This window comes from Helicoverpa zea, chromosome 26 (genome assembly GCF_022581195.2).
Source record: "Helicoverpa zea isolate HzStark_Cry1AcR chromosome 26, ilHelZeax1.1, whole genome shotgun sequence".
NCBI classification, from domain to species: Eukaryota; Metazoa; Arthropoda; class Insecta; order Lepidoptera; family Noctuidae; genus Helicoverpa; species Helicoverpa zea.
The window spans coordinates 5,320,977-5,344,329 of record NC_061477.1 but is presented as its reverse complement, the minus strand read 5'-3'; the positions used below and the strand labels follow the sequence as shown (position 1 = coordinate 5,344,329).

The 23,353-nt window shown below is 35.9% G+C and overlaps 1 protein-coding gene across 1 annotated transcript in view; it reads right to left on the bottom strand.

Annotated features, from left to right (window-relative positions):
- Positions 1-23,353, bottom strand: part of LOC124642900 (sex peptide receptor) — a 299,614-nt gene that overhangs the window by 255,135 nt on the left and 21,126 nt on the right. Inside the window, exon 2 of the mRNA XM_047181648.1 lies at positions 15,111-15,142. The gene's annotated coding sequence lies outside the window, so the exon portion shown is untranslated. The remainder of the gene's footprint in view (positions 1-15,110; positions 15,143-23,353) is intronic.

The window sequence follows — 23,353 nt, the reverse complement described above, 5'->3', positions numbered from 1 at the left end:
ACCGCGAGATGAAGTTTCCATAAAACATGGATGAAACTGCGGGAATTATCAAGTATTCCATATATCAACATGCGTAAAAGATTACTTTTTTTTTCAAGGAAAATTCTATGCTGACGTTAAGAGGAAGTCGGAATGCGAAGTAGATCTCCCAAGCCATTATAGTTCGGCCATTCAGAGAATGCGTTCCTGACACGTCGCGATTGAACTGACGACGTAACTTTGCAATGGCGTTGCAGTTACGATAAAAATATTTTTGCTGGTTGTTTACCGTTTTAACAATTGAGGAGCATTAAAACAACATTATTATATCAATAATCAATGAATGTTATAATTTTGTGCCAAACTGAGTGTCAAATAACTTGGTAAACAATATTTTTCTAAATCTATACTGCGCTATTACAAGGTTATGTCAGCGGTTTATATTTTGTAGTGCTGTGCTAAAAATAACAGGCAAGTATCGTAATCTGTTCTTATACAGTTATAATATAAAATAATACGTTTTGATTTTCTTTTTAAGAATTGGAAAATAATGGACTATAAGACTTAATTATAACGTTTATGAAATATAAAAATAAAACTATGACCAAACCGCATTTTTATACTTAGATTAAAAATGGTAACCCCAAATGGCGTTATGGGCCGCCATTTTGTGACGCTAAAACAGTCGTCCGATGTCGTTTCGTGCGCATAGACCACGTTTTTCAAGTGTTTTCGATCTGTTTTTATTTGATTACCCGGCTTTTGTTAGACCGAGATATCAGGATTGATTCTGTTATTGATAATAATATAATTATACATGTAGGCGAAGATGATGATGAAGACACCACCTCCTCAAGCAAATCGGAGTCTGATTAATATTCTGTTCGCACATTCAATTCAATGTACTTGTAACAAAGAATAAATAAAACAATTTTATAATATGAATATTACCTTTTTTTGGTTTCCACTTAAATAACTAAAATATAAAACAAATGATTCCGCCAATTTAAAACGAAAATAATCTTAAAATAATGCGGCGGTTCATTTTGAAGGAACGGTAACGAACTCAGTGTTATGTTGTGCCCATCACTAGTCGTGACTAACTGATAGGTGTCAGGAACGCATTCTCTGAACGGCCGAAGTATAGTTTGTGTGAGCATGCGTGAAGGATATTCTATCGTTGACAAAAAGTATTGAGGAAAATTGCATTTTTATTTCGGGAACTAAACGCCACGCAGTGCATTTAATATATATTTTTTTTAGATTTTCGTATTGTATTAAATCGGTTTTAACAATTTACCCCCTTACTTATAAAATCTCTAATCACCTACTAAGCAACATTTTAACTAATCACTACTTAAAGTCTTAAGTAGTGATTAAATGTTAGTTAAGACATGATTAAGCTACGTTTATAAGTAAGAATTTTCTTAAACAGCCCTTAAGTATTACTTATGTTTAATTCACGTTTATAAGTAAGGCTGTTAAATGTTCGAAAAAAAGTTCGCGGCCATGGTACTTACATAAAGGGCTTCAGACGGAACATGACGGGTTTTAATCAGTAAGAGTTCGATTGACTTTTGATGATTTCACACCCACAAAAAAAAAACGTTGAATGCTCTAAAGTTGCCATGGAAACAGAATATTAACGCTAGGTACTACACCCAAGTTTTATAACGTTTTTACCTTCTTAAACTCGTAATGTATTAGGCAATAAATTTAATTCAGTAATTTGCTCGAATCTTAAGCTCTTACAGCTTAAATTTCAAATAAAACAAGTTGTATAATAGCCCTATTAAGTCAAGTTACTTTTGAGGGTAGATTAAGATCTTAATTCGTGTATATTTTTATTTATTTCGATTAATACGTCTGGCACGATAATCTGTGATTAAATAACACGCACTTGAAAGATTATAAAAACAATTTTTTGAAACGAAAATCATGATAATAAAATTGCAGAGGGGAAAAGGTGGTGCTTTAAACTAAGCAAGTATTAGTAACAATACACTTTTGAAAGCAATATGAATACTTTTTTTATTTAGGTTTAATGTTTTCCCACAGGTCTGTCCGATTTTGATAATTGAAACTTGCAGGTTTTCGTAATACACAAATATTTTTTTATTTTTCCGAAAGTGTCTTAGATTATAGAAATATTTTGTTTTATAGACAAGAACATCCAAAACGTACATAAAAATTTAATGAATAATCCGTATAAATTAAGAATAACCCATTCAAGAACAGCTGACTTTAAAAGTACATTTTTTTCACAAATTCTTTACCCTTAACTTTTGCTGTCAGACACATTTTAAATGATTACCTAACTCTTGCATAACTTTCAAAACTTCATTATTTAATTATTTCACACTCTTCACTATTAACAAATGGTCCTTTTTAATTAAAATTACGAACTAATCCTCAACAGATCAGACAACAGTAATTTATTATGGTTATTTTGTAGAACATAATCTACCAACTTAGTTTAACAAATTATGAATTAGTTATTGTTTACGTAATTAGTAAGAATATCTATCTGATAATATTATGGTACAGAAATTCCACTTCTCACAATAATTTTACCACAGTTAATGTATTGTTTTAAGTATATACAGCCAATTGTATTAAATTATATATGTTTTTAAGTGTATTATCTTATAGTCCAATACTAATTGAATTTATTGTAAACCAATAGGTATTGATAATTATACTTTATTTTAAAGATATTAACGTTCCCACTCAGAGACGTTTAATGGTTACTTAAGCCATTCCTTAGTGAAGGATTTGTATGACATTCCGTCACTAAGGAGTGACTTAAGTAATCATTAAATGCCTCTTAGTGGGGACGTAAGAGATTTATTTTAAAAAACCCCACAAGGCTGTATAAACGAAAAGCTATGGTGTGTCCGTTCAACCGACTACGTAAAATAAACTGCATAACTTCAGTGGCGTCCTTTCAGCGCAAGACTTCTGCGTATTGGCTTATACCTACACATTTTCCCCAAGGTCCTTGATACTCAGAGCGGTAGTGAGACTAATATTCCTAATAATCATTGACCCTATTAATAACTCGTAATACAATATCACACGTGTAACGTTAATTACTATCGAATATCGGATATTCAATCATTATAATTAGTATCAAAACAGTGAGACACACTGGAGACTAAAATGTTGACCGACAGTTGGCCCGATAGTTGTAAACATTTTTTTAGAGAAAATATTAATTCCAATCGAAGTTTTCAGTCGGTCCGATACCTGAAATAAATACCTGATCTTTGTAATGTGCGTACTACCATTACATCTTCATACTGATTTATGAGCCCAAACAAACTATCGGCCGACTAAAATTTTGTAGTGTGCGGATACAGTAAACGTGATACGTTTCAAAAGCAGGTTATAGTAAATTCAATGAAGGATTTGATTAAGTTCATTAGTTAATTTGGGTCGCGATATAACAAGTTATAGTTCTTGATATTGGTTTATTAATAAGTCTAGTGTTAGGTATATTTTGATCCAAATTCTGTCTTTTGAAAATCTTTTACAGTATTTTTTAAACAAACGATTTACCTAAGTCTAGTTGTTTTGCGCGGTTTTACCCGCGTCTTAAGTAACAATATAGGTAAATAGCTAAAATATAGGGAAGTGTGAATATGTGTACATGATTTACGGTCCAATTAGAAAGGAGGCCTTAGTGATATTTGTAACTTAGAATAATTGTTGAACCTATATGTTAAGTACTAAGTGGCTTCCAGCGGTTACACCCGCGTCCCGTGAGTAAAACCGCTGGCCCTGGTTTATAATACTACAGCAGCATAACATAAAGTGAATATACAATATATAAGCACAGATTTACAACTACGAAATAAAGAAGATTTGGGTCGCCGATAACTTAGGGGGTAACGTAAAACTGCGATTACGATCGTAACCACTGTTACACCGACAATCGCATAAAACTCAAGCTATTCTGACGTTGTGTGGCGTGACCGAACATCAGTATGGGGTTGGATGGGAGTCACCTATTTTGTTACTGATATTAATGAAATAAGGACTGCCTTGGTCTAATGGTCGTAAGCGCGAATATAGTGCACGGGAACTCGGGTTATTTACTCGAAAAATTATTTATCGGAGAGCACGTAAATGTCGGTTCTACACCTGATTTCTCTCCGGATTGCAGTCCTATCGGACTATAAGAGTGCACCTGTATCTGCGTTTGTACTTATGCGCTATAATATGTCCTGCACAGCTTTCTGGGCGAGAAAAACTGTCTGAACTTCAGCCTAGAGGCGTTTCTGATAGACTTCAACAGGCGTAGTTCGTCTATATTACCACCTCACTTACCTTCAATAAGCTAACAGTATAATAACTACAGAACTACAGAATTCAAGCTTAAATTAATAACTATCATAACTAAAAGAAAATTAATATTTTTAAACAACAAAAAGCAACAATTTTAACGAATATCTTAGCCGTTGGATAACAATGCGTTGCTATCTGTTGTCTTCTAGTTCAAAATAGGCGCCATTTTTATTTCTTATTGCCGTTGCTTTTAATATTACTGAGGCAATATTTCTTCTGGAATGTTCTACGAGTTTCCCGAATGATTATGCAAAAATAACAATAAGTTAAGTGATTAATCTAAGTAATGTTACCAATTGTGGAGGATGTTACTGAAACTTGTTTTGAGGAATTTTAAGAAATAAATGTTTTTGGTAGTCGTTAATACCAATCACCACCTGATGAGTTCTCGTCAAATAACTCTACCTATGTGAATTCAGCTATTTGATGCTTTTTCATGCGTAATATTTGGTTAATTCGTGACTTTAGTGCACTCACTCACAGTCAACTTCAGACTTCATCAATATTTTTTAGCAGAAAGCTAATAAAAAACAGAAAACTAATGCCATACTTACCTGATTTAAATAATAAGAAAAATTCTTGTCTTTTCTTTTAGAATTCCATTTTTTACGCATTAAAAACGATCGAGTCTTTGTTAAAGAAAGGTCGAGGTTATATCGAAATCTGTCTAAATCCTTTTCTTTTGAAAAGTGAAAGTTAAGCCACGAGGTTTTGCGGTAAAGAAAGGTTTTTTCCTTATGATTTTCTTACGTTCGATTATGAAATGTGCGTTGAAACGTTTGTGTGTATTTGTTTAGACGACTATCTACAAATAAAAGTATAATGTGAGTAAACCTGTTCGTATTTACCTACTATTGTGATGTTTGTTTGCGTGTAGATGGCGTGGTTTCACCAAAATTGTTAGTGCGCATACCTACACTGCTATTGTAGCGAGTGTTCGAGCACAAAGGTTGGTTTCGCTCGCATTTTGGAAAAGTTCATATGTAATTTGATACTTAATAATACAGTGAGTAGACTAGAAGACATATTTGTGTGTGCCACAGTGCCATAGAACAGTGGAAGGTGAATTTCCCTGTCACATAAGTCAGTGATACACACCGACTGATTAATATTGTGGACGGTCAACTTGTTAAAGTATGTATATATAAACGGTAAATAATAGAGTATTAAGAATCATATTAAGACCAAACCTTATCAACGTGCTCAAACCAGGAATCAAATTAATCTTGAAAATTGTTACCAATCATAATTATTATAGTCGGCATTAAAACTTCCAGCGGAATCTAACGAGGCAAGTTAGATTGGAATATATTAATCCTAACTAACATTATAAATGTGAAAGTTTTTTCTGTTTATTACGAAATCACATCAAAATTGTAAAAGGCTGCAACGAAAGGCACAAAGATAGGTAGTTTATCAAGGTGATGTGTGTAGGTTCTTGGAAAGATTAGGGCCGCAGAAATTAACTAGTTATTTTCATAAAAGGATCTATATACTTATCAAAATCTGAGAAAAAATGCATCTACAAACATACTAGCCGTTTTCCCGCGGTTTCACTCGCGTCCCGTGGGAGCTATTGCCCGCACCGGGATAAAATATAGCCTATGTTACTCGCAGATAATACAGCTTTCTAATGGTGAAAGAATATTTCAAGTCGGTCCAGTAGTTTTTGAGTATATCCATTACAACCAAACAAACAAAGTTTTCCTCTTTATAATAACACTAGCCGTTTTCCCGCGGTTTCACCCGCGTCCCGTGGGAGCTACTGCCCGCAGCGGGATAAAATATAGCCTATGTTACTCGCAGATAATATAGCTTTCTAATGGTGAAAGAATATTTAAAATCTGTCCAGTAGTTTTTGAGTTTATCCATTACAACCAAACAAACAAACAAACAAACAAAGTTTTCCTCTTTATAATATTATATATATAGTAAAGATTAGTATAGATTCCAATATGAGCTTAGTATAATAAAGTTGCTCCACTTGAATCGCCATAAGCAGACAACCAGTTGTAATGTATGTAATTGTAGATATTATCGACCGCTGGTACTCATACAAACTCATTTAGTTCTAATCCATTAGGCTTTATTCCTTTAACGGTAAAGGCAGCCCTGACACTATTTATTATTGCTAATTCTTTGATAATATTCCAATTACTAAGATCTAAGGTTCAGAAAGCTGTATATTATTACATATACCTATTGGTATATTTTTTCGTAATTCGTTATCGGCCATTTTACTGCTCCCCTGCGCGGCTCGTCCTATAGAAAGAAGGACTGCGCGTTGATCACCACACTTGCTCGAGATGGATTGGCGATTTCAGACTTTCAATGCAATGGTATAAGAAGCAGGTGCTTAGAATCTACCTACATACACTTACTCGTAAACTAGAAAAGTAACTTAGGTACCCACACTTCAACGTGCCTTTCGAAGCACATCACTTCCATTCATCTTCACACTGATTTATGAGCAAAAATCAACTTTCGGCGATATTATGGTTGAACCCAGAAATAGTGGTAATATCCTTAATCTAACACAAGGCGGACACTCACCGTCCGGAGCTATCATACTCGGTCACCTATCCGATTATCCTCAACAATGGGAGGCTCCTATCTGACCTCTGAGGGGGTGAGAATAACAAAGGAACCAGCTTAGGGCTGGTAAGGCGATTTAGATGTAAGGTGAGGTCACAGTGTCAGAGGGAAGAAGTAAGCGATAAAAGAATTGACATAAGTGACATAAATATGAAGTTTCTTGCCGGTCCTTCAACATGAGACCAACTCTTTGGAGCCGTGCAACTAGTTTGACGATTCGAAAGACTACTTGAAAAAATAAATGACTTTAACTTTAAATGGTGATGTAAAATAATTTTAAACTTTATTATGAACCAGATGTAAAGCTAAAAGAACATTCTTTTGTATCAATTTCCGAAGTTTTGCATATAATGCATTTGCATGCTACGCAACAAGTAAAATGAATAAAACATGTAAACAATTTTTCAATAACGACCATCAAATGTCACAGTTTTTTACAGTTAATTGACACAGTGAATAATCCAGTGAGAGTATGTTTCACTTTTGGAATTATTACAAAAATTATAAACAAATATTTGAAATTTGTTTTAAAAGAAAAACTATACAAAATTGTAAACTGTTTTGTAATAACACCATATAACTTTTCCGCTCCGCTCATTCTACGCTCAGCTTACAGTGAGACCGCAGCCCAAACCTACTCGTGGTGTTGTAAACTGTTTATATAAACGTTTACAGGTTAAGATGCAACTGACACGAGTCTTATGTCTCGACAATAGGGGATACAGTTGACCTCAGAAGAAAGCCATAGCTTACCTACTAGAAATAGGTTAGGTTTTACAAGTTGAAGACAGTCTTTGTGCGATTTTTGCAATAGAATGGAATTGTGGGCATCAGGAATACGGGTGTAATTTTCAAGATTCGTTTAAAATTACAGTTATTTTGGTATCTTTTCGTTCCTTTAATTAAGTAAAGGTTACTGAATCAATGTGAAAGTACAAAAATATTTGAAAAGTTTTGATCTACATACCATGCAGAAGCACACACGAATTCTTGTTATTAGCACATTGAGATCTAAAACCTCACGAATACTCTTTTCACCTTTACCATGGTAATGAGCTATGATCAATGCTGTTACCTTCTCTGTATCAGAACTCTTAGATTTGGAACAATCATTAGAAATCCTTCTCCGTGTGAGAGGAATCCTGTGCCCAGTAGTGAGACGATAAAAAGGCTGTAACAGTAACAGTAGGAATGCCAATGATGATAATTTTGAAGTGATACATCAGCATACTAAATCGATCTCAGTGGCGTGCACTTGGAGAGGCCTATGTCCAGCAGTGGACTGCGATAGGCTGATGATGATGATGATGATGACATCAGCATATGAAAGAAAATACGACCCTAAAATGGATTGTTCTAAAACAAAATATTGCTTAAATTCCAATAAACAGCAAATAAATGTTGAACCAACAAACACGCAGTCAGTTAAAACATTTTGTTCCGTCAACAAATAGTGTCGGCCACATTGGCGTTCCTTACGCGCTAACAATGAGCATACAGGGCTACGTGACCGGCGTCTGCTGAAACTGTGGGTACAGTCGGCGCCTTGAACATGTTTACTATTACCTACGTGGAGCATTTTTATTGTAAGCAACTTGGCTTTTATGCTAGTAAGTAGTAGTATTGCAGATTATTTTTTTTTTTGGGCCGGACTCACATAGTGTCAAAAATGAGATCATACAAAAGCATATTTCTGTCCGTTATAACCTTCTTTACCTTCCTTACTTGATATGTATGTATATAAAATTATTTTAGGTTTAAGTGCTTGTTCTCATTCTTCGTTAATATTCTTTAATAATTATTAATCATCTGTATCTATTGTGTTAAGCAGCATGTTAAAAAAAAACTTTCATTATTTCATAAAGTACAGGACCTAAGCAATGCGTGGTAACAGTTAAGTAAACACACATTCCTGCGTCCGACTCACTTCAGGAACGTGTCCGCAGTTCGGAATGGGTTGAACGAGATCGGTTTGTCTGACAGTACGTTAGATGGAACTCAGTTATTGTATACTAGCCATTTTGTCCTTGTTTGAACCTATATTCTATATATCTTTAGATAAATGGTTGTAAAATTCGTAAGGAGCTTATTCTTATTCTCTCTTAATATTTTTATATTTTCAACGGCTTCCAATCATTAAGCTGGAGTAAAATCAATGTTTAAAAAGGAACTTTTAAATGTGTCTTTGATACATTGCAATCGATTGTTATCGACTAAAACGCATTGTGGCCTCCACTGAATGGCTAACATGTTGACGATAGACAAAACAGACAACTAAATAGATTCAAAACCTTATGTGCTAACCCTAACTCATGATAAATTATTATTTAAAGTAAAAACCATTAAAAACCTTTCAAAAAATCCCTAATGTTCTCGCCGTTTTGTTCAATTTAATTTACTAGGCTATTTTAAATGGGCAATTTAAGAATAAAATTAAAATTACACTAACCAATTGGCCACACACTTAAAAAATAAAATATGTCTCTCGAAAACCAAATGAATTTAAACGTGTGAAAGAAGGCGTGAAACAAAACGAAACCAAATTCAAATTCAGAATTACTTTTAAGGTTTCACACTTAACTCTTTTTGTTTGAAAACGATTTTTTACCTTCTATTTAATAAATGTGCGAGAATTTAATGTAGGTATGAATTTCATCCATAATAAAATATTATTTTCTCGAGAAAATTATATTTAACGTGAAAATTGAGTTATAAACTCTGACGTTATATTAAATATGCTCGATCGGGTTGAAAATTGATGAGCAAACAATGTGATACCGTGAGATTGAAAAGTTCCATTTCAAAGGTTTCTATCGATAGATAGCATGAAACACATAAACCTATAATATAAAGTTATATATATATAGTACCCATGGCTCGTCAGAATTACTTTATATCTATCATTCAGTGGGTAATACTAACTTAAAGTTATTTTATTATGTTTTAGTTTTAAAAAGACAACTTAAATTATTTTGGAATTAAAGTGACTTTGTTACTGATTCAATTCATCCTTTCAACAGATATAGACACCGCGAAAAAAACAAACTTAACCGATAGAAAATTCTAAGCTTTTATTGAGGTACTCATCACAAAATAAAATAATAACTTATTACTTCACCTATATCTGACTAAAAATTATTACTGTGTAGACACAAGTAAAACCACCGACCATCTTAAGTAAATCTAAAGAATGATAAGCACTATAATACGAGCGGTGTACCGAGCGTTACAATGCGCTAACTCAGGCCCCCAGGGCTCCTAAGTAATGACAATTGTAGTACTGTGAGACAACCTGGCTGACAAGCCACTGACATTAGATTATTCAGAAGGCTCAAATGGCACTTTGTTTGACTAATGTATGAAACAGCATATACCGGTAGCTGACGCTAACATAGTTGGGGATAGACTCGGGAGGTGATGATGCATGAAATGGCATGCACATAGGTAGCACGACACAGGCGCTACGTGGACAGAATTTTGTTGGTTTCGGTTTAGTTATGTAACTCAAAGTACCTTTTTGTCTGTACATCGTGTTTTTCAAAAACTATGTATTTTGTATATTTCTTGCGAATTTCTTTCTTTATAGCTTATACTGAAAGAATCCTATGCTTCCTATACACGAGCATCCTAATCCAATACTTTCTAATAGCACTACACATATAATCTGTAATCATTCGCAAGTAGCCGTTGATACGGTTCCACATCCACATCATTTAGATTAGCTATGCTACTCTTTTTCTACTTCTTTTGAATTTTTTTTCTACTTCTTTTGAATCTAAGGTGTTAAAACAGACCACTTTCTTGAGCGTTTGCAAACACAAAAAAGGCTGCCTTTAGAAGAAAAAAAGATAGAATTTTAATAAAATATTACAATTAATCGATAAACTGGATTTTTTGCAAAACTTAGTAAATAATTTGTGATACTTCTGCAATATATTTGAAGTGACATATACGAGCTTCGCGTGCCCCAATTAGTGTTGCCAGTACAGACATTTTAGTGGTTTTTAAAAGAGTACGCGTGCTTACTACAAACGAGTGTCGAAATATATCTCGTTTTGTACTACAAACAATTTCAGAGTAATTAGTTCATTAGAAAATGTTTTATGCTTCACTTTGAAAAATGATACAGAGGCAGGCTAACGCTGTACAATTAAAAAGAATATGTATAGAACCAGTTCAGAATTTTAATGTAAAATATTTTTGAATTAAAATTAAAATGGCTGCATTAATACTAAAACTAAGGTAGATTTCTTTAATAAAGTGCTTTAGTTTATCTATTAACCTAAGTTAGTCGCAGCCGTGACTTAATTATTTTATCTAGGTAGCTGACCATGGGTATGAAGTAAAAAGAATTAACATGGAAACAGATCTTCAAGATAATCTGACTCAGGATACAAGTTAGTAAAACTTCATAAAAAGCTAGAAAGTATATAGTTATAACGTTCCTACAATTAAATATGAATATTACTAAAACACATTCATACAGCTTTTATGACATAATAAATTTCACCACATACAGGTAACTGTGACACATATTTTCGTCACCAAAACGTGACATATTCATTGCATCCAAAACGTGACAATATCACACGATTCCGAAAAAGAACTATTACAAAACTGGAACGGTTCCTAACGGTGATTTTCGTGACACTCTAATGTAGATGCGACAGTACGACTGGCTTTTGTTTAAGTATTAATTAGCACTTCTAAAATGTCTCTGAAACATTGTTTTTTTTTTATCTTGTAAACTTATTGTGTTAATTTTCAAGTGATGAGCGCATCATGTGCCTTCTGTTTGGTGAAACTGCTATACAACGTTGTCAGTCTGGTTATCTACATATACTTTTTTTTAAATAAAAAGGAAAAGGAAAACCTTTATTTGTTTGCTTGTTTGTGCCCTAAAGACTCTACAACTACTAAACCAATTCGGGAAATCATTCACTGTTGAGAGGTTACACTATCCCCAAGTAACACAGGCTATATTTTTAAACGATGCTGGGAGTTTCCCAGTACGCGGGTGAAACCGCGGGGAAGAGCTAGTAGATAATTAAAAGGTACAGATTTCGCTTGTTACATAACATTTCAAAGTAAGTCTAACTAATATTATAAATGTGAAAGTAACTCCATCTGTCTTTTCTTCACGCCTAAACTACTGAATCGATTTGTGTGAAATTTGGTACAGACATAGTTTGGAACTTGAGAAAGGACATAGGATAGTTATTATTAAAAAAACATCGTACATATAGCGCCATTCCGGACATATTGGTCAAACCAGAAGTCACTATTCCACGCGAACGAAGTCGCGGGCAAAACCTAGTATTTTATATCACTAAGCAGGTTGTAGAAGTTGTACTCTCTCAAAGATATTCCTTTTAGCGATAAGACCGCACACAAAGTCACACCCACTTTAAATCTATCTATGTGTAAAAATGTAACTGAAAAAGCATTTTATAAAATACTTACCTTCAGTGTAATTAAGTAGGTAATTAATTTCATATTATCTAATTACTGGAGTGTTCATCAAAGACAGTATTTTAAGAATATCTCAATGGCTTTCAGACTAATTTTGGTGACCGTTAACAACCATTGTACGTAGGTACTTAATCCCCTTTGAAAGTATATATTTTTATTACTATACATTTATTTTATTATATACTATATATTTTTTTCGTAAACCGTTTTATATAAGTAAGCAATTGTATGAGTGGGTATTTTTTTTGTATTCAATTACAAATTGCCCTTTGATTTTCCTTGTAGGTACTCATTTATATATTTTTGAAAACATCTCATTGATTGCTCAAATTAGATGTTGTTGTTAAGGAAAAGTCTTTTAAATTGCTTTGATGGTCTTATGTGAACTTAGAACAAAAGCAATTCTTGGGTTCAAATCTCTCAAACGACGTATTGTTTTTAGAATTTGTGTTCTATTTCTGTGTGAATAAAGAATTATGATTATAACGAGCTGCCAGCAAATCCCACCATCTTGTAGAAACTTACTTTACGCACTTGGATAAAAAGTGGCCTATGGTTTTTTGGTTAAATGAGCTATCTAAATATCTAACACTGAAAAACTTTTCAGATCGTCTCACTGGTTACTAAGATCGTTCAAGCAAATCTACTCTTCTGCTAGACTTTAACATTAATAATATTATGTAAATAAGTATGAAATAAGATACCCGTTATTAAATACCTAAATTAAATATGTAGTTTAGGTAGGATATGTAGATTTTCCACTAGAATACTTTTTCTTAATTTAAATTGTAAAAATAATTGATGTAATAGTGTAAATATTTAAATTAAATAAAAAATACCTGTGTGTTACATTCATTATGTCTTTTTGAGCAAACACTTGCTCAAAAGCTCAGCTCATTCATATAGTCTATACCATTTAACCAGGACAGTTACCTGTAAGAGGCTTTCAGTTCACCCCTCTAGGAAAACAGTCGTGATGTTTATTCAAATGAGTCAAGAACATAAGGACTCTATTTAGCCCCTTAGGGGTAAGTGCAACTTTTGAACCCCTTACTAACTCAAATAAGTTGTACCCAACAGAATTAAAACTAAGTGGAGGGTTAAAACAAATATTTAAATAGTACTTGTTACTGACTTTCAAAGGAACGAGAAATGCATATGTAATTAACAGCCTTATTTGCAAATGAGATAGTTAAGATGACCCATATTTTGACAAGTGTCCAATTTATATGTCCAGCCTTACCCAACTATGTTGTGGTCGGCTGCCAGCCTCCCATCTTTGTAAGGGTCGACTTCCAGTCTAACTGCATGCTGCTAAGTACCAGTGTTTTAAATGAAGCGACTGCCTATCTGACCTCCTCAATCCAGTTACCCGGGCAACCTGATCCCCTTAATAAGGCTCTTAGATTTTCTGAGATCTGAATACCCGTAACGACTACCAAAGACGAACAAATGACAGCCGAGGCCTACATTTTATCGTGTCTACCGAAACAAAAAGAATCTCATTATAACATATATAGATTGTTAGATTACCCATCCACGAACCAACCACACCAAGCTTTTTGTTTAACGGCGTCAAAAATCATCAAATGACACCCCTCCCCCTATGGGTTAGCAGCGGTGAGGGAGTGTCAGACTCTTACTGACTAAAAACCATCGTGTTCCGTCGTAGGCCTTTTATGTACCAGGGCCGCGGTAACTCAGCCACGGCAGACCTTGGCCCTGCTGGGCCCCGCTGGGGTACCACAAGCTTCTCCTTGATATAAGTATAAATATGTCATAGGTTTTGTTAGCAATACAGGTCTAGGTACACAACTTAGAAACAAACATATCATTTAAACCTGATTGAATGCCAAACAGCGGTGTTTTCTTACCATTAACCTACTTTGCGGAGGGTGATGCGATGTTCACGTATTGTGATTAGTTTGTTTATTAATTAGTACACGCTATAACCTTTGATGTACATATGTATATCAAGTAAAGTATGTGTATTAAATAATAACATTTTCTTAAGAATAAGTAGGTATTTACATGCTAGTGGCTAGAGGTACGTGTTTCGCAACGTATAAACTTCTCAATTTTCTTACAAAAATGTGATAAATGAGGAACTGCTCGACTGATTTTGTGCAAACTTCACATAAACCATTACCTACTAAATAGTCCGAACAAAGCCTAAAAAATTGGTTTGGATAGGTGACACTGGATAAGTTATACCTTTCTTGAGTTTATAAAATTACAACGAACAGTGGCATTAAATAGGTTTTAGGCCTGTTATAAGTTAAGTAGCTATTGTTGCGACGATAGCTCAGCAGGTGGAGTAAATAATAAGAGTGGACTGTATAACATGGAAATACGTATAATGACTTTAAAGAACAACAATTAAGTAAAGAAGAAATATGAATATAAGAAATAAATATATATAATATAAGAAAATAAGAAATATGCGGCCGGTGCGCATAAGCAAGCTTGGACCTCTGGACCCGGCGCATACGCGGCGAGCCGTTGGACCACGACGTCACAGTCGCCCCCACTTGACGTGGACGCGGTTGAAGCGAGTGGGACGACTCAACAGCTATGTAAAAAACAAGCAAGAAAATTATACCGACGGCAATACCAACGACAATACAAGCAACTGCCTGAAAATGCTTGTCAATTATTTCTTTTATTACGGAAATAAGTTAAAATTAAATATAAATTATGTAACATCTACTTACAATATCTCTTTGATGATCAAATTGATAGGAATCTGTAACAAAACAGGATAAATGTTAAAACCACTTGTACAGGAATTACAGGAATTAAAGGAAAGTCGCTGGTGAAACATTAAAATAACTATGTAATACCTAAAAACACGAACAAAGGTTATGACAGAGATGACAGAATGACATTAATGAAAAAACTTAAAAACTAACAGCTAATTATCGGAACGCGTAACCTTGCTATTAACAAGAGTGCAGGCGCTGCGCTCAAACATGCCCCCGGACGTTGAAAGATGCTGATGCACTTTCAACCAGATGCAGGCTCAACGGGCAGTGGGCAGATTCTATTGAAGGCTCTTCGTACCACTCCAGCAGATGTTTTGATGTCCGCAACTCTAACAATACCATCAGACCCTGGATGAATGGCGATGACTCTTCCCAATCTCCATTTAAGAGGAGGTAAATTGTCCTCCTTGATGACAACTAAGGTACCCAGACCGAGTGAATCTTTGCAGCTACGCCACTTCGTCCTTTGTTGCAACTCAGACACATACTCCTTGCTCCAACGTGACCAAAAATGCTGCCGTAGCTGCTCAATACGTTGGAAGCGCTTCAAAGAAGACGTGGAGTAGTCTTGAAGATCTTGCTGTGGAAGTGAAGTGAGAGGCCGGCCGATTAGAAAGTGCCCTGGGGTCAGTGGGGTGCAATCTGCTGGATCGGATGATAGCGGTGTCAGTGGACGTGAATTTAAAATCGCCTCAATCTGAACTAACGTGGTGCTAAGTTCTTCAAAAGTTAGGTGACAATTTCCCAACACTCGCCTAAGGTGAAATTTGGTTGACTTAACACCCGCTTCCCAAAGTCCGCCGAAATGAGGTGTATACGCGGGAATAAAATGAAATTTGATCCCGTTATTAACTAGTTGTTCGCCCAAGGAATCACAATTAGCTTTAAGAAACTTCGAAAGTTCGTTACATGCACCGACGAAAGTAGTACCATTATCGGAGTACATATCATTGGGTTTCCCCCTCCGCGAGATGAAACGAAATAATGCCAGTAAATACTTGTCACTGGTTAAGTCACTCACCAGCTCCAAGTGAATAGCCTTGGTGGTAAAGCACACAAAGATAGCTATATACACTTTTACTAGCCTACATCCACGACCTTGTTTACTAGCAGCCATAATGGGACCAGCATAGTCCACACCAGTGCACTCGAATGGATAGCCACCTGGAAGGATACGCTGCTGCGGCAAATTGCCCATTAAAGGTGTGAGAGTTTTACCCGATAAACGTGAACAACGCAAGCACTTACGATAACATCTTTTTGCTAAGCTTCGACCGCCAATAGGCCAGTAAGAATCCCTTATGGAAGCCAGCAATAACTGTGGGCCTGCATGCATCAACTTAATATGTTCATAATCAAATAATAACTTCGTGAATTTATGAGTGGACTGTAAAATTATAGGGTGCCTTTTATTAAATGGAAATGTTGAATTTCCTAAGCGTCCTCCAACACGCATTATGTTACTTTTATCTAAAAATACGTTGAATTTAATGAGGGAGCTTTTAGATGGCAACTTTTGTTTATTAACTAGTAATCGGTACTCAGGAAAGGATTCTATTTGACAAGTAATTACAATAACATTTAATGCATCTTGCAACTCTTCGTGTGATAGAAATTTAGATGGTGACTTAATTTTTCTACATAATCTAATAAATCTTAGAACGTACGCTACACTACGAATAAGCCTTAAGTAATTAGAAAACCGATTAAAATCTATAAAATTAGGCACGTTAATATTAGCGTTAGCACTTAATGAAACATGAGTTCGAGTTTCAGGCAGCTGATCTATCTCTAATGATTGGGGCTGAGAAGGCCAATAAGATTGCGGAAGCTTCAGAAAACTGGGACCAGCCCACCACAAGTCCGACGATTGCAGAACACTAATGTCCATGCCACGAGATAGTAGGTCTGCAGGGTTCTTGTCGGTTGGGATGTGTTTCCAAGTACAATGCCCCGCCTTTTCTAAGACTTCAGCAACACGATTCCGTACGAACGGCTGCAGCTTAGAAGGCAACATTTTCAACCACCCCAACACAACGGTGGAGTCAGTCCAGCAATAGACGTGAGTGAAGTTTACTCGCAGTGAACTCACGACTTTTTCACACAATCGAGCTCCAATTACCGCACCACATAATTCCAATCTTGGAATAGTGGTTGGCTTAATCGGCGCCACTCGACTTTTAGCGACTAACAGACGAACCATGCATTCACCTTCATCATTAGCACTACGTACATATGCGCATGCGCCATATGCACGTTCAGATGCGTCTGTAAAGACATGAAGTTCAATAACATAGTTAGAACGACAAACAACAAGACGTGGAACACGGAATTTATTTAACATTGGTAATGTCTTTACCAAGGTGTTCCAACTGGATTGTAATGCAGGAGTTAACGGCTCATCCCATGACAGTTTATCTGACCACATTCGCTGCAAGAATATTTTCATGGTGACTACGCATGGAGATAAAAGTCCTAAAGGGTCAAAAATACGTGCAATGACAGAAAGTACGTCACGCTTAGTAACCGAATCCTTAAAAGGTAGTGGGGAACTTGAAAATCCTAACTCATCTGAGGCATCAAACCAGTTGAGTCCTAATAATTTATTAGGTTCACTAGCTCCTACATCTAAATTTAATGACGGCTGGGAATCCCCGTGAACTAATTCAGGTACGTTGGACCTCCACTTTCTGAGTGGCATGCGAGCTGAAGCGAGGGCGTTGGTGACCTCTGTGCGAATGAACTTGAGCTCATCGACGTCATCAGCTCCAGTCAAAAGATCATCAACGTACATATCATGGATGATGACGTCAGCTATCTTATCTCTGTTTTCTGAACATGATTTACCTGCAGAACTCAAAGTCGTTTTATTGGCATCGTTTCGATAGTCTATACCAACCTGTTTTAAACAACGCGTGGCGAGAAACGGCGCACTAGCTGTACCATACGTTACGGTATTAAGCTTGAAGACCTTAACAGGATTAGAGACATTATCACGCCAGAGAATCTGTTGCAGGTGCCTATCCGATGGGTGGACGAATATACATCTATACATCTTCTCGACGTCGGCCGATAAGACAAATTGATGTTGCCGAAACCGAAGAAGTATAGACAAGAGATCGTCCTGCACCGTAGGACCTACCATCTGCACATCATTAAAAGAAACTCCTGAAGAAGTAACACAACTTGCATTAAAAACTACGCGAAGCTTGGTAGTAGTGCTGCTTTCACGGAGTACCCCATGGTGTGGTATAAAATATCCATTGGGACTGTCACAATGCATAATTTCAGTCATATGTCCTAGTGTCTCATACTCAGACATGAAGTCGCAGTATAGCTTACTGAAATCAGGCTTGGACTTCAGTCTACGTTCCAACCTGAACAGACATTTAGAAGCCCTTTGGTAAGATTCACCTAAAACAGAAGGACTTTGCTTCAACGGAATACGAACACAAAAGTGACCGCTGTCTAAACGTGTCGTATTTTTAATAAAATGCTCTTCACATAATTTTTCCTCTGGTAAAAAATTAGAAGATTGAGAGTTTACTTCTTCCAGATTCCAAAACTTTACTAAATCCGTTTGAATGTTATTAAAACTATCAACGCTAGAGGAATCGGATTGAGTAAAATTGCAAACAACATCAGCTGATTTACCGTTATTATAGGTAACAGGGCCAGAAATTATCCAGCCTAACGCTGTCTGACATAATACTGGCTTACCTACACCAAGCCTTATTGTCTGCGAACCAACCAAGTCCCAGAAGAGATCAGCACCTATTAATAAATCTACCTCTGAAGGTTTATAAAAGGTGGGGTCGGCCAGACAAATATCATCTGGAATGTTTAAATCAGAAATGTCGATTTCACGACACGGCACTACACCCGTTAAAGATGGCAAAACGAAACAATAAAGGCTAGAACTATAACTATTGTCTAACGACGTCATTTTAATATGACACATTTTGCCTACGCGTGAACTCACATTATTTATGCCGCGGACTGATCCATTTACTTGGCGTGTATCTAAGTTAAGCCGTCTACATAAATGTTCTGTCATGAAACATGAAGTACTACCACTATCAAGCAGGGCTCGCACTACGTGCTGACGATCATATTGATCACATAACTTGATGAGAGCGGTAGACAATAAAACTCCGCCAGCGTGTTGCTTACGCTCGCCACAAGATGAACCAACGACGTCCGCGGCCAAAGTTAAATTATTAGCAGTCGCATCATTAGTGCGAGCCATGGCGTCAGTGGGCGATGACGTTGATACGGGATGGGACGAGCTACTGTGTACTATGTTGTTATCGCGAGCCGTAGAAGCACCTTTGTCCTCTGAATGTATCAATGTATTATGTCGGCGCTTACAGATCTTACATCCCGGCTTCCTGCACCGGTTAGCAAAGTGACCTGCGTGAAAACAATTATAGCACACCTTATAGTTAGGTATTACTTTGAGACGGGCGTCTATACTGAGTGCAAGAAACTGTGAGCAGCTAGATAACACGTGATCACCTTTACAGTGCGGACATAATTTATTAAAATCAGTGCTGGAACTATGAGAATCCTGTGACACGACCATACTCGTAGATTTAATCTTATTAGATTGGGAACTGGGTTTACTCTGAGTGGAATGATTACTGTTGTGGCCCTTTAAATCTAAAGTTTCTAACAACACAGCACGATCACGAAGAAACTGCATGAATGCATCAAATGTTACAATAGTTTCCATGTTCATACGACCTTTGTGCTGCTCCCACTCACGATACGTTACATTATCTAACTTACGAGTGACTAAGTATATTAATAAAGTGTCCCAATACTTCACAGGCTCACCTAAAGATCCTAATGCACGCAGATTTTTATTAAGTAGGTCAATCAATCCTTTTAACGCAACTGAAGACTCCTTAGAGATGGCATTAATATTAAATAGGGATGACACGTGATTATGCACCAATAAACGTTTGTTATCATACCGCTCACAAACTAGCTTCCATGCTATGTCATAATTGCTTGCGGAAAACTCAATAGCATGGATCACAATAGCAGCAGATCCCTCCAGCGACGCTCGCAAATAGTGGAATTTATTAACATTATCAATATCATCATTACAGTGAATTAGGCTAGTAAAAGTGTCACGAAACTCTAACCAATTACTATAACACCCATCGAACTTTGGTAGCTGTATTGTGGGCAACTTGACAGGTTTACGTTGACTAATACGTGTGCATTTATCACTACTTACCGACTCCTTATCGTCATTAGCGTACTTACACAGCAATTCCTGCGATCTAGATAGTGCTTTGTAATATAACGACTCAAACTCAGAACGCTCCGAAAATTGTTCTTTGACGTCTTCAACTATGCATTCTAGTCGCAACTGAACCTCATCGTACTGCTCAAACAAACTTTCGATTTTTCCCATACGCAATTGTAACTCCTTTACCTCACAACTAGTTAACTGCTTATCACATGATGCGTCAAGGTAATTGATAAAGGCAGTCAAGCGACCCTTAAAGCTTCCACGTTTCTTTTTGAGTTCTTTTTCTTCGGACATGTTGGGAACCGAGTGCAGTCGACCTGTAATCCTTAATTACATAATATACTACCTGATTGAGTGTTGGGTGATATTAATTTTAATTATTCATAGCACTGTAATGAACTTAAAGTCTTTTATCCACGTTACCACACTTAACCGGCTTATCACTTCCTTGGTAAAATCCAAAAGAATCCGCAATTTCCTGGTAATCCTGTTTTTCCTTTATCCAAATATACATCCGGCTCGAAGGACCACAAAATGTACAGGAATTACAGGAATTAAAGGAAAGTCGCTGGTGAAACATTAAAATAACTATGTAATACCTAAAAACACGAACAAAGGTTATGACAGAGATGACAGAATGACATTAATGAAAAAACTTAAAAACTAACAGCTAATTATCGGAACGCGTAACCTTGCTATTAACAAGAGTGCAGGCGCTGCGCTCAAACACCACTTATGTAGGTGTAATTCGGTAGGTTGTATAACTAAATTGGAAAAAGTTTTCTTGAGAGTTTCCAAGTACCTGTTTTCCTGGATTTAACGTCATATTTTTCTATTGAATTTCAAAGAAATATATTTGTACATGTTGTAACTAAAGCCAGCAATTCTAGGAAAACGGATTACTAATATTTATATGTACAAAATATAGATTTTGCGATCTGCATGTACCTAAATCTACACGTTATTTATTTTTCATGCCAACTTCAAAGTACATAAATACTAAGACCTAGTTGGACCATTTAACTCTAAAGATAACCAAATCATAAATCAGCCCTGTTCTCGCCGCCCATTGGTTAAATCGGCCATTTTATAAGTTTCAATGGTTCAGTTGCTGTTAAAACTGAATGGTTACAAATACCGCATCAAAATCGGTACAGCCAAACGTGAGATAACAGCGCACAAAATATATACAACCAACTGGGAACCTTTTTTTGGAAATCGGTTAACAAAACCACAAAATACTCAGTTCTCCAAAATTGTCATATCACAGCTAGAGAAACAATGTTCAACTACCTACCATAATTGGCTACTAGCACACACTAGCTAAAACGACCCATTTACCAAATCCACAATGTTATTGTAGTCCAGTCAAACGAACACGTTTGAATAAACAGACAAAATCGGAGAAACTGAATTTCGGATGCTAAATGCCTACATAAATAGGCAGATCCAAATGTGGCGTTCCTAGAGCTAATTGTGCCATACGTTTTAGTAGCTTAGTTATCAATGATAAAATAAATCATCGATATAGACCTTGTTGAGAATAATTTCATTAAATTAATGTTCATTCATAAAAACTAATCAACAAATGACCTGAAAGGACAGAACCAAATTGATAATGCAAAGAAAAATCTGAAAAATTGTTATAACAGTTGAACTAATTTACATAAATATTGATTTACCACATTGATTATTCGCATTTGGGGAATCTCCTACTTACATAAATGAGTGGTCCCATGGACCATAACCATTCCTGACAGTTGGGTATAAATAAAATAATTTCTAAATAATGCAAGCTCTTGAACCTCTTTACCTTTTCTTTTAGACTGTTAGAACCTGCATAAAATGTATCCGGGAATCAAACTGATACTCATCCATCGTACGAGCACTAATAAATGAGCCTTCCTCTTCCCGGTACAATGTTTAAAATGTTTAATTTACATTTTAAAAAGATTCCAATGCTCTTATATTTTTTATCAACTCAATGTATTTATTCAGCTAAGAACATTTTTAAAGCTATCGCAATTCATTAATTTAATTAAAGGTATCTTCAAAGTAAATGTTTTTTATTGAGAGTAAGACAAACTGTGAATTGACCTTTTCCTCAATCCTCAATTAATGGCTTTCTTATCAGTAGAAATAATTAATTATGAATGTGTTTATTTCAGCGTTAATTATTACTTCTGTGCGCCACAAGATATATGTATTTGAGCTATATTGTTATACTGGCTTCCGCCTGCGGTTTTATCCGCGTCCCTTGAGAACTTCTTGCACGGGGATAAGATATAGCATCATCATCCTCCGAGCCTTGTTCCCAACTATGTTGGGGTCGGCTTCCAGTCTAACCGGATTCAGCTGAGTACCAGTGCTTTACAAGAAGCGACTCCCTATCTGACCTCCTCAACCTGGTTACCCGGGCAACCCAATACCCCTTGGTAAGACTGGTGTCAGACTTACTGGCTCCTGACTACCCGTAACGTAGATATAGCCTCCTCCGATAAATAGGCTATTGTATAAAAGGTTACTAAGATGCGGATTTATTCCTATTAGTATTTAATAAGTAGTGGATACTGTTATTTTACAAACTCGTTTTCGTTTTGTACCAATAAAAAAAATTGATTTTACAAAAAGAGACTGAGGGAAAGAGAGAGTTTATCAAAGAAATGCCGTAACAATGAACGACGGAACTATTCCTGGATTACGTATAGATATAGCCTCTCATTTGGATTATGTGGAGTCATCCTTGACTTTTACAAATATTCCAATAGTTTTCTTCATGTTTTGAAAACCAACAAAATGCCCTCGTCTGCAAGTTTCAGACTCTCGCTGACTAAAAACAGATGTTCGAACAGTAAGCCAGGCTTAACTAAAACTAATTCATTTAATAACGAAGAAAAGCAAACTCAGCTTAATCTTAATTAACGTG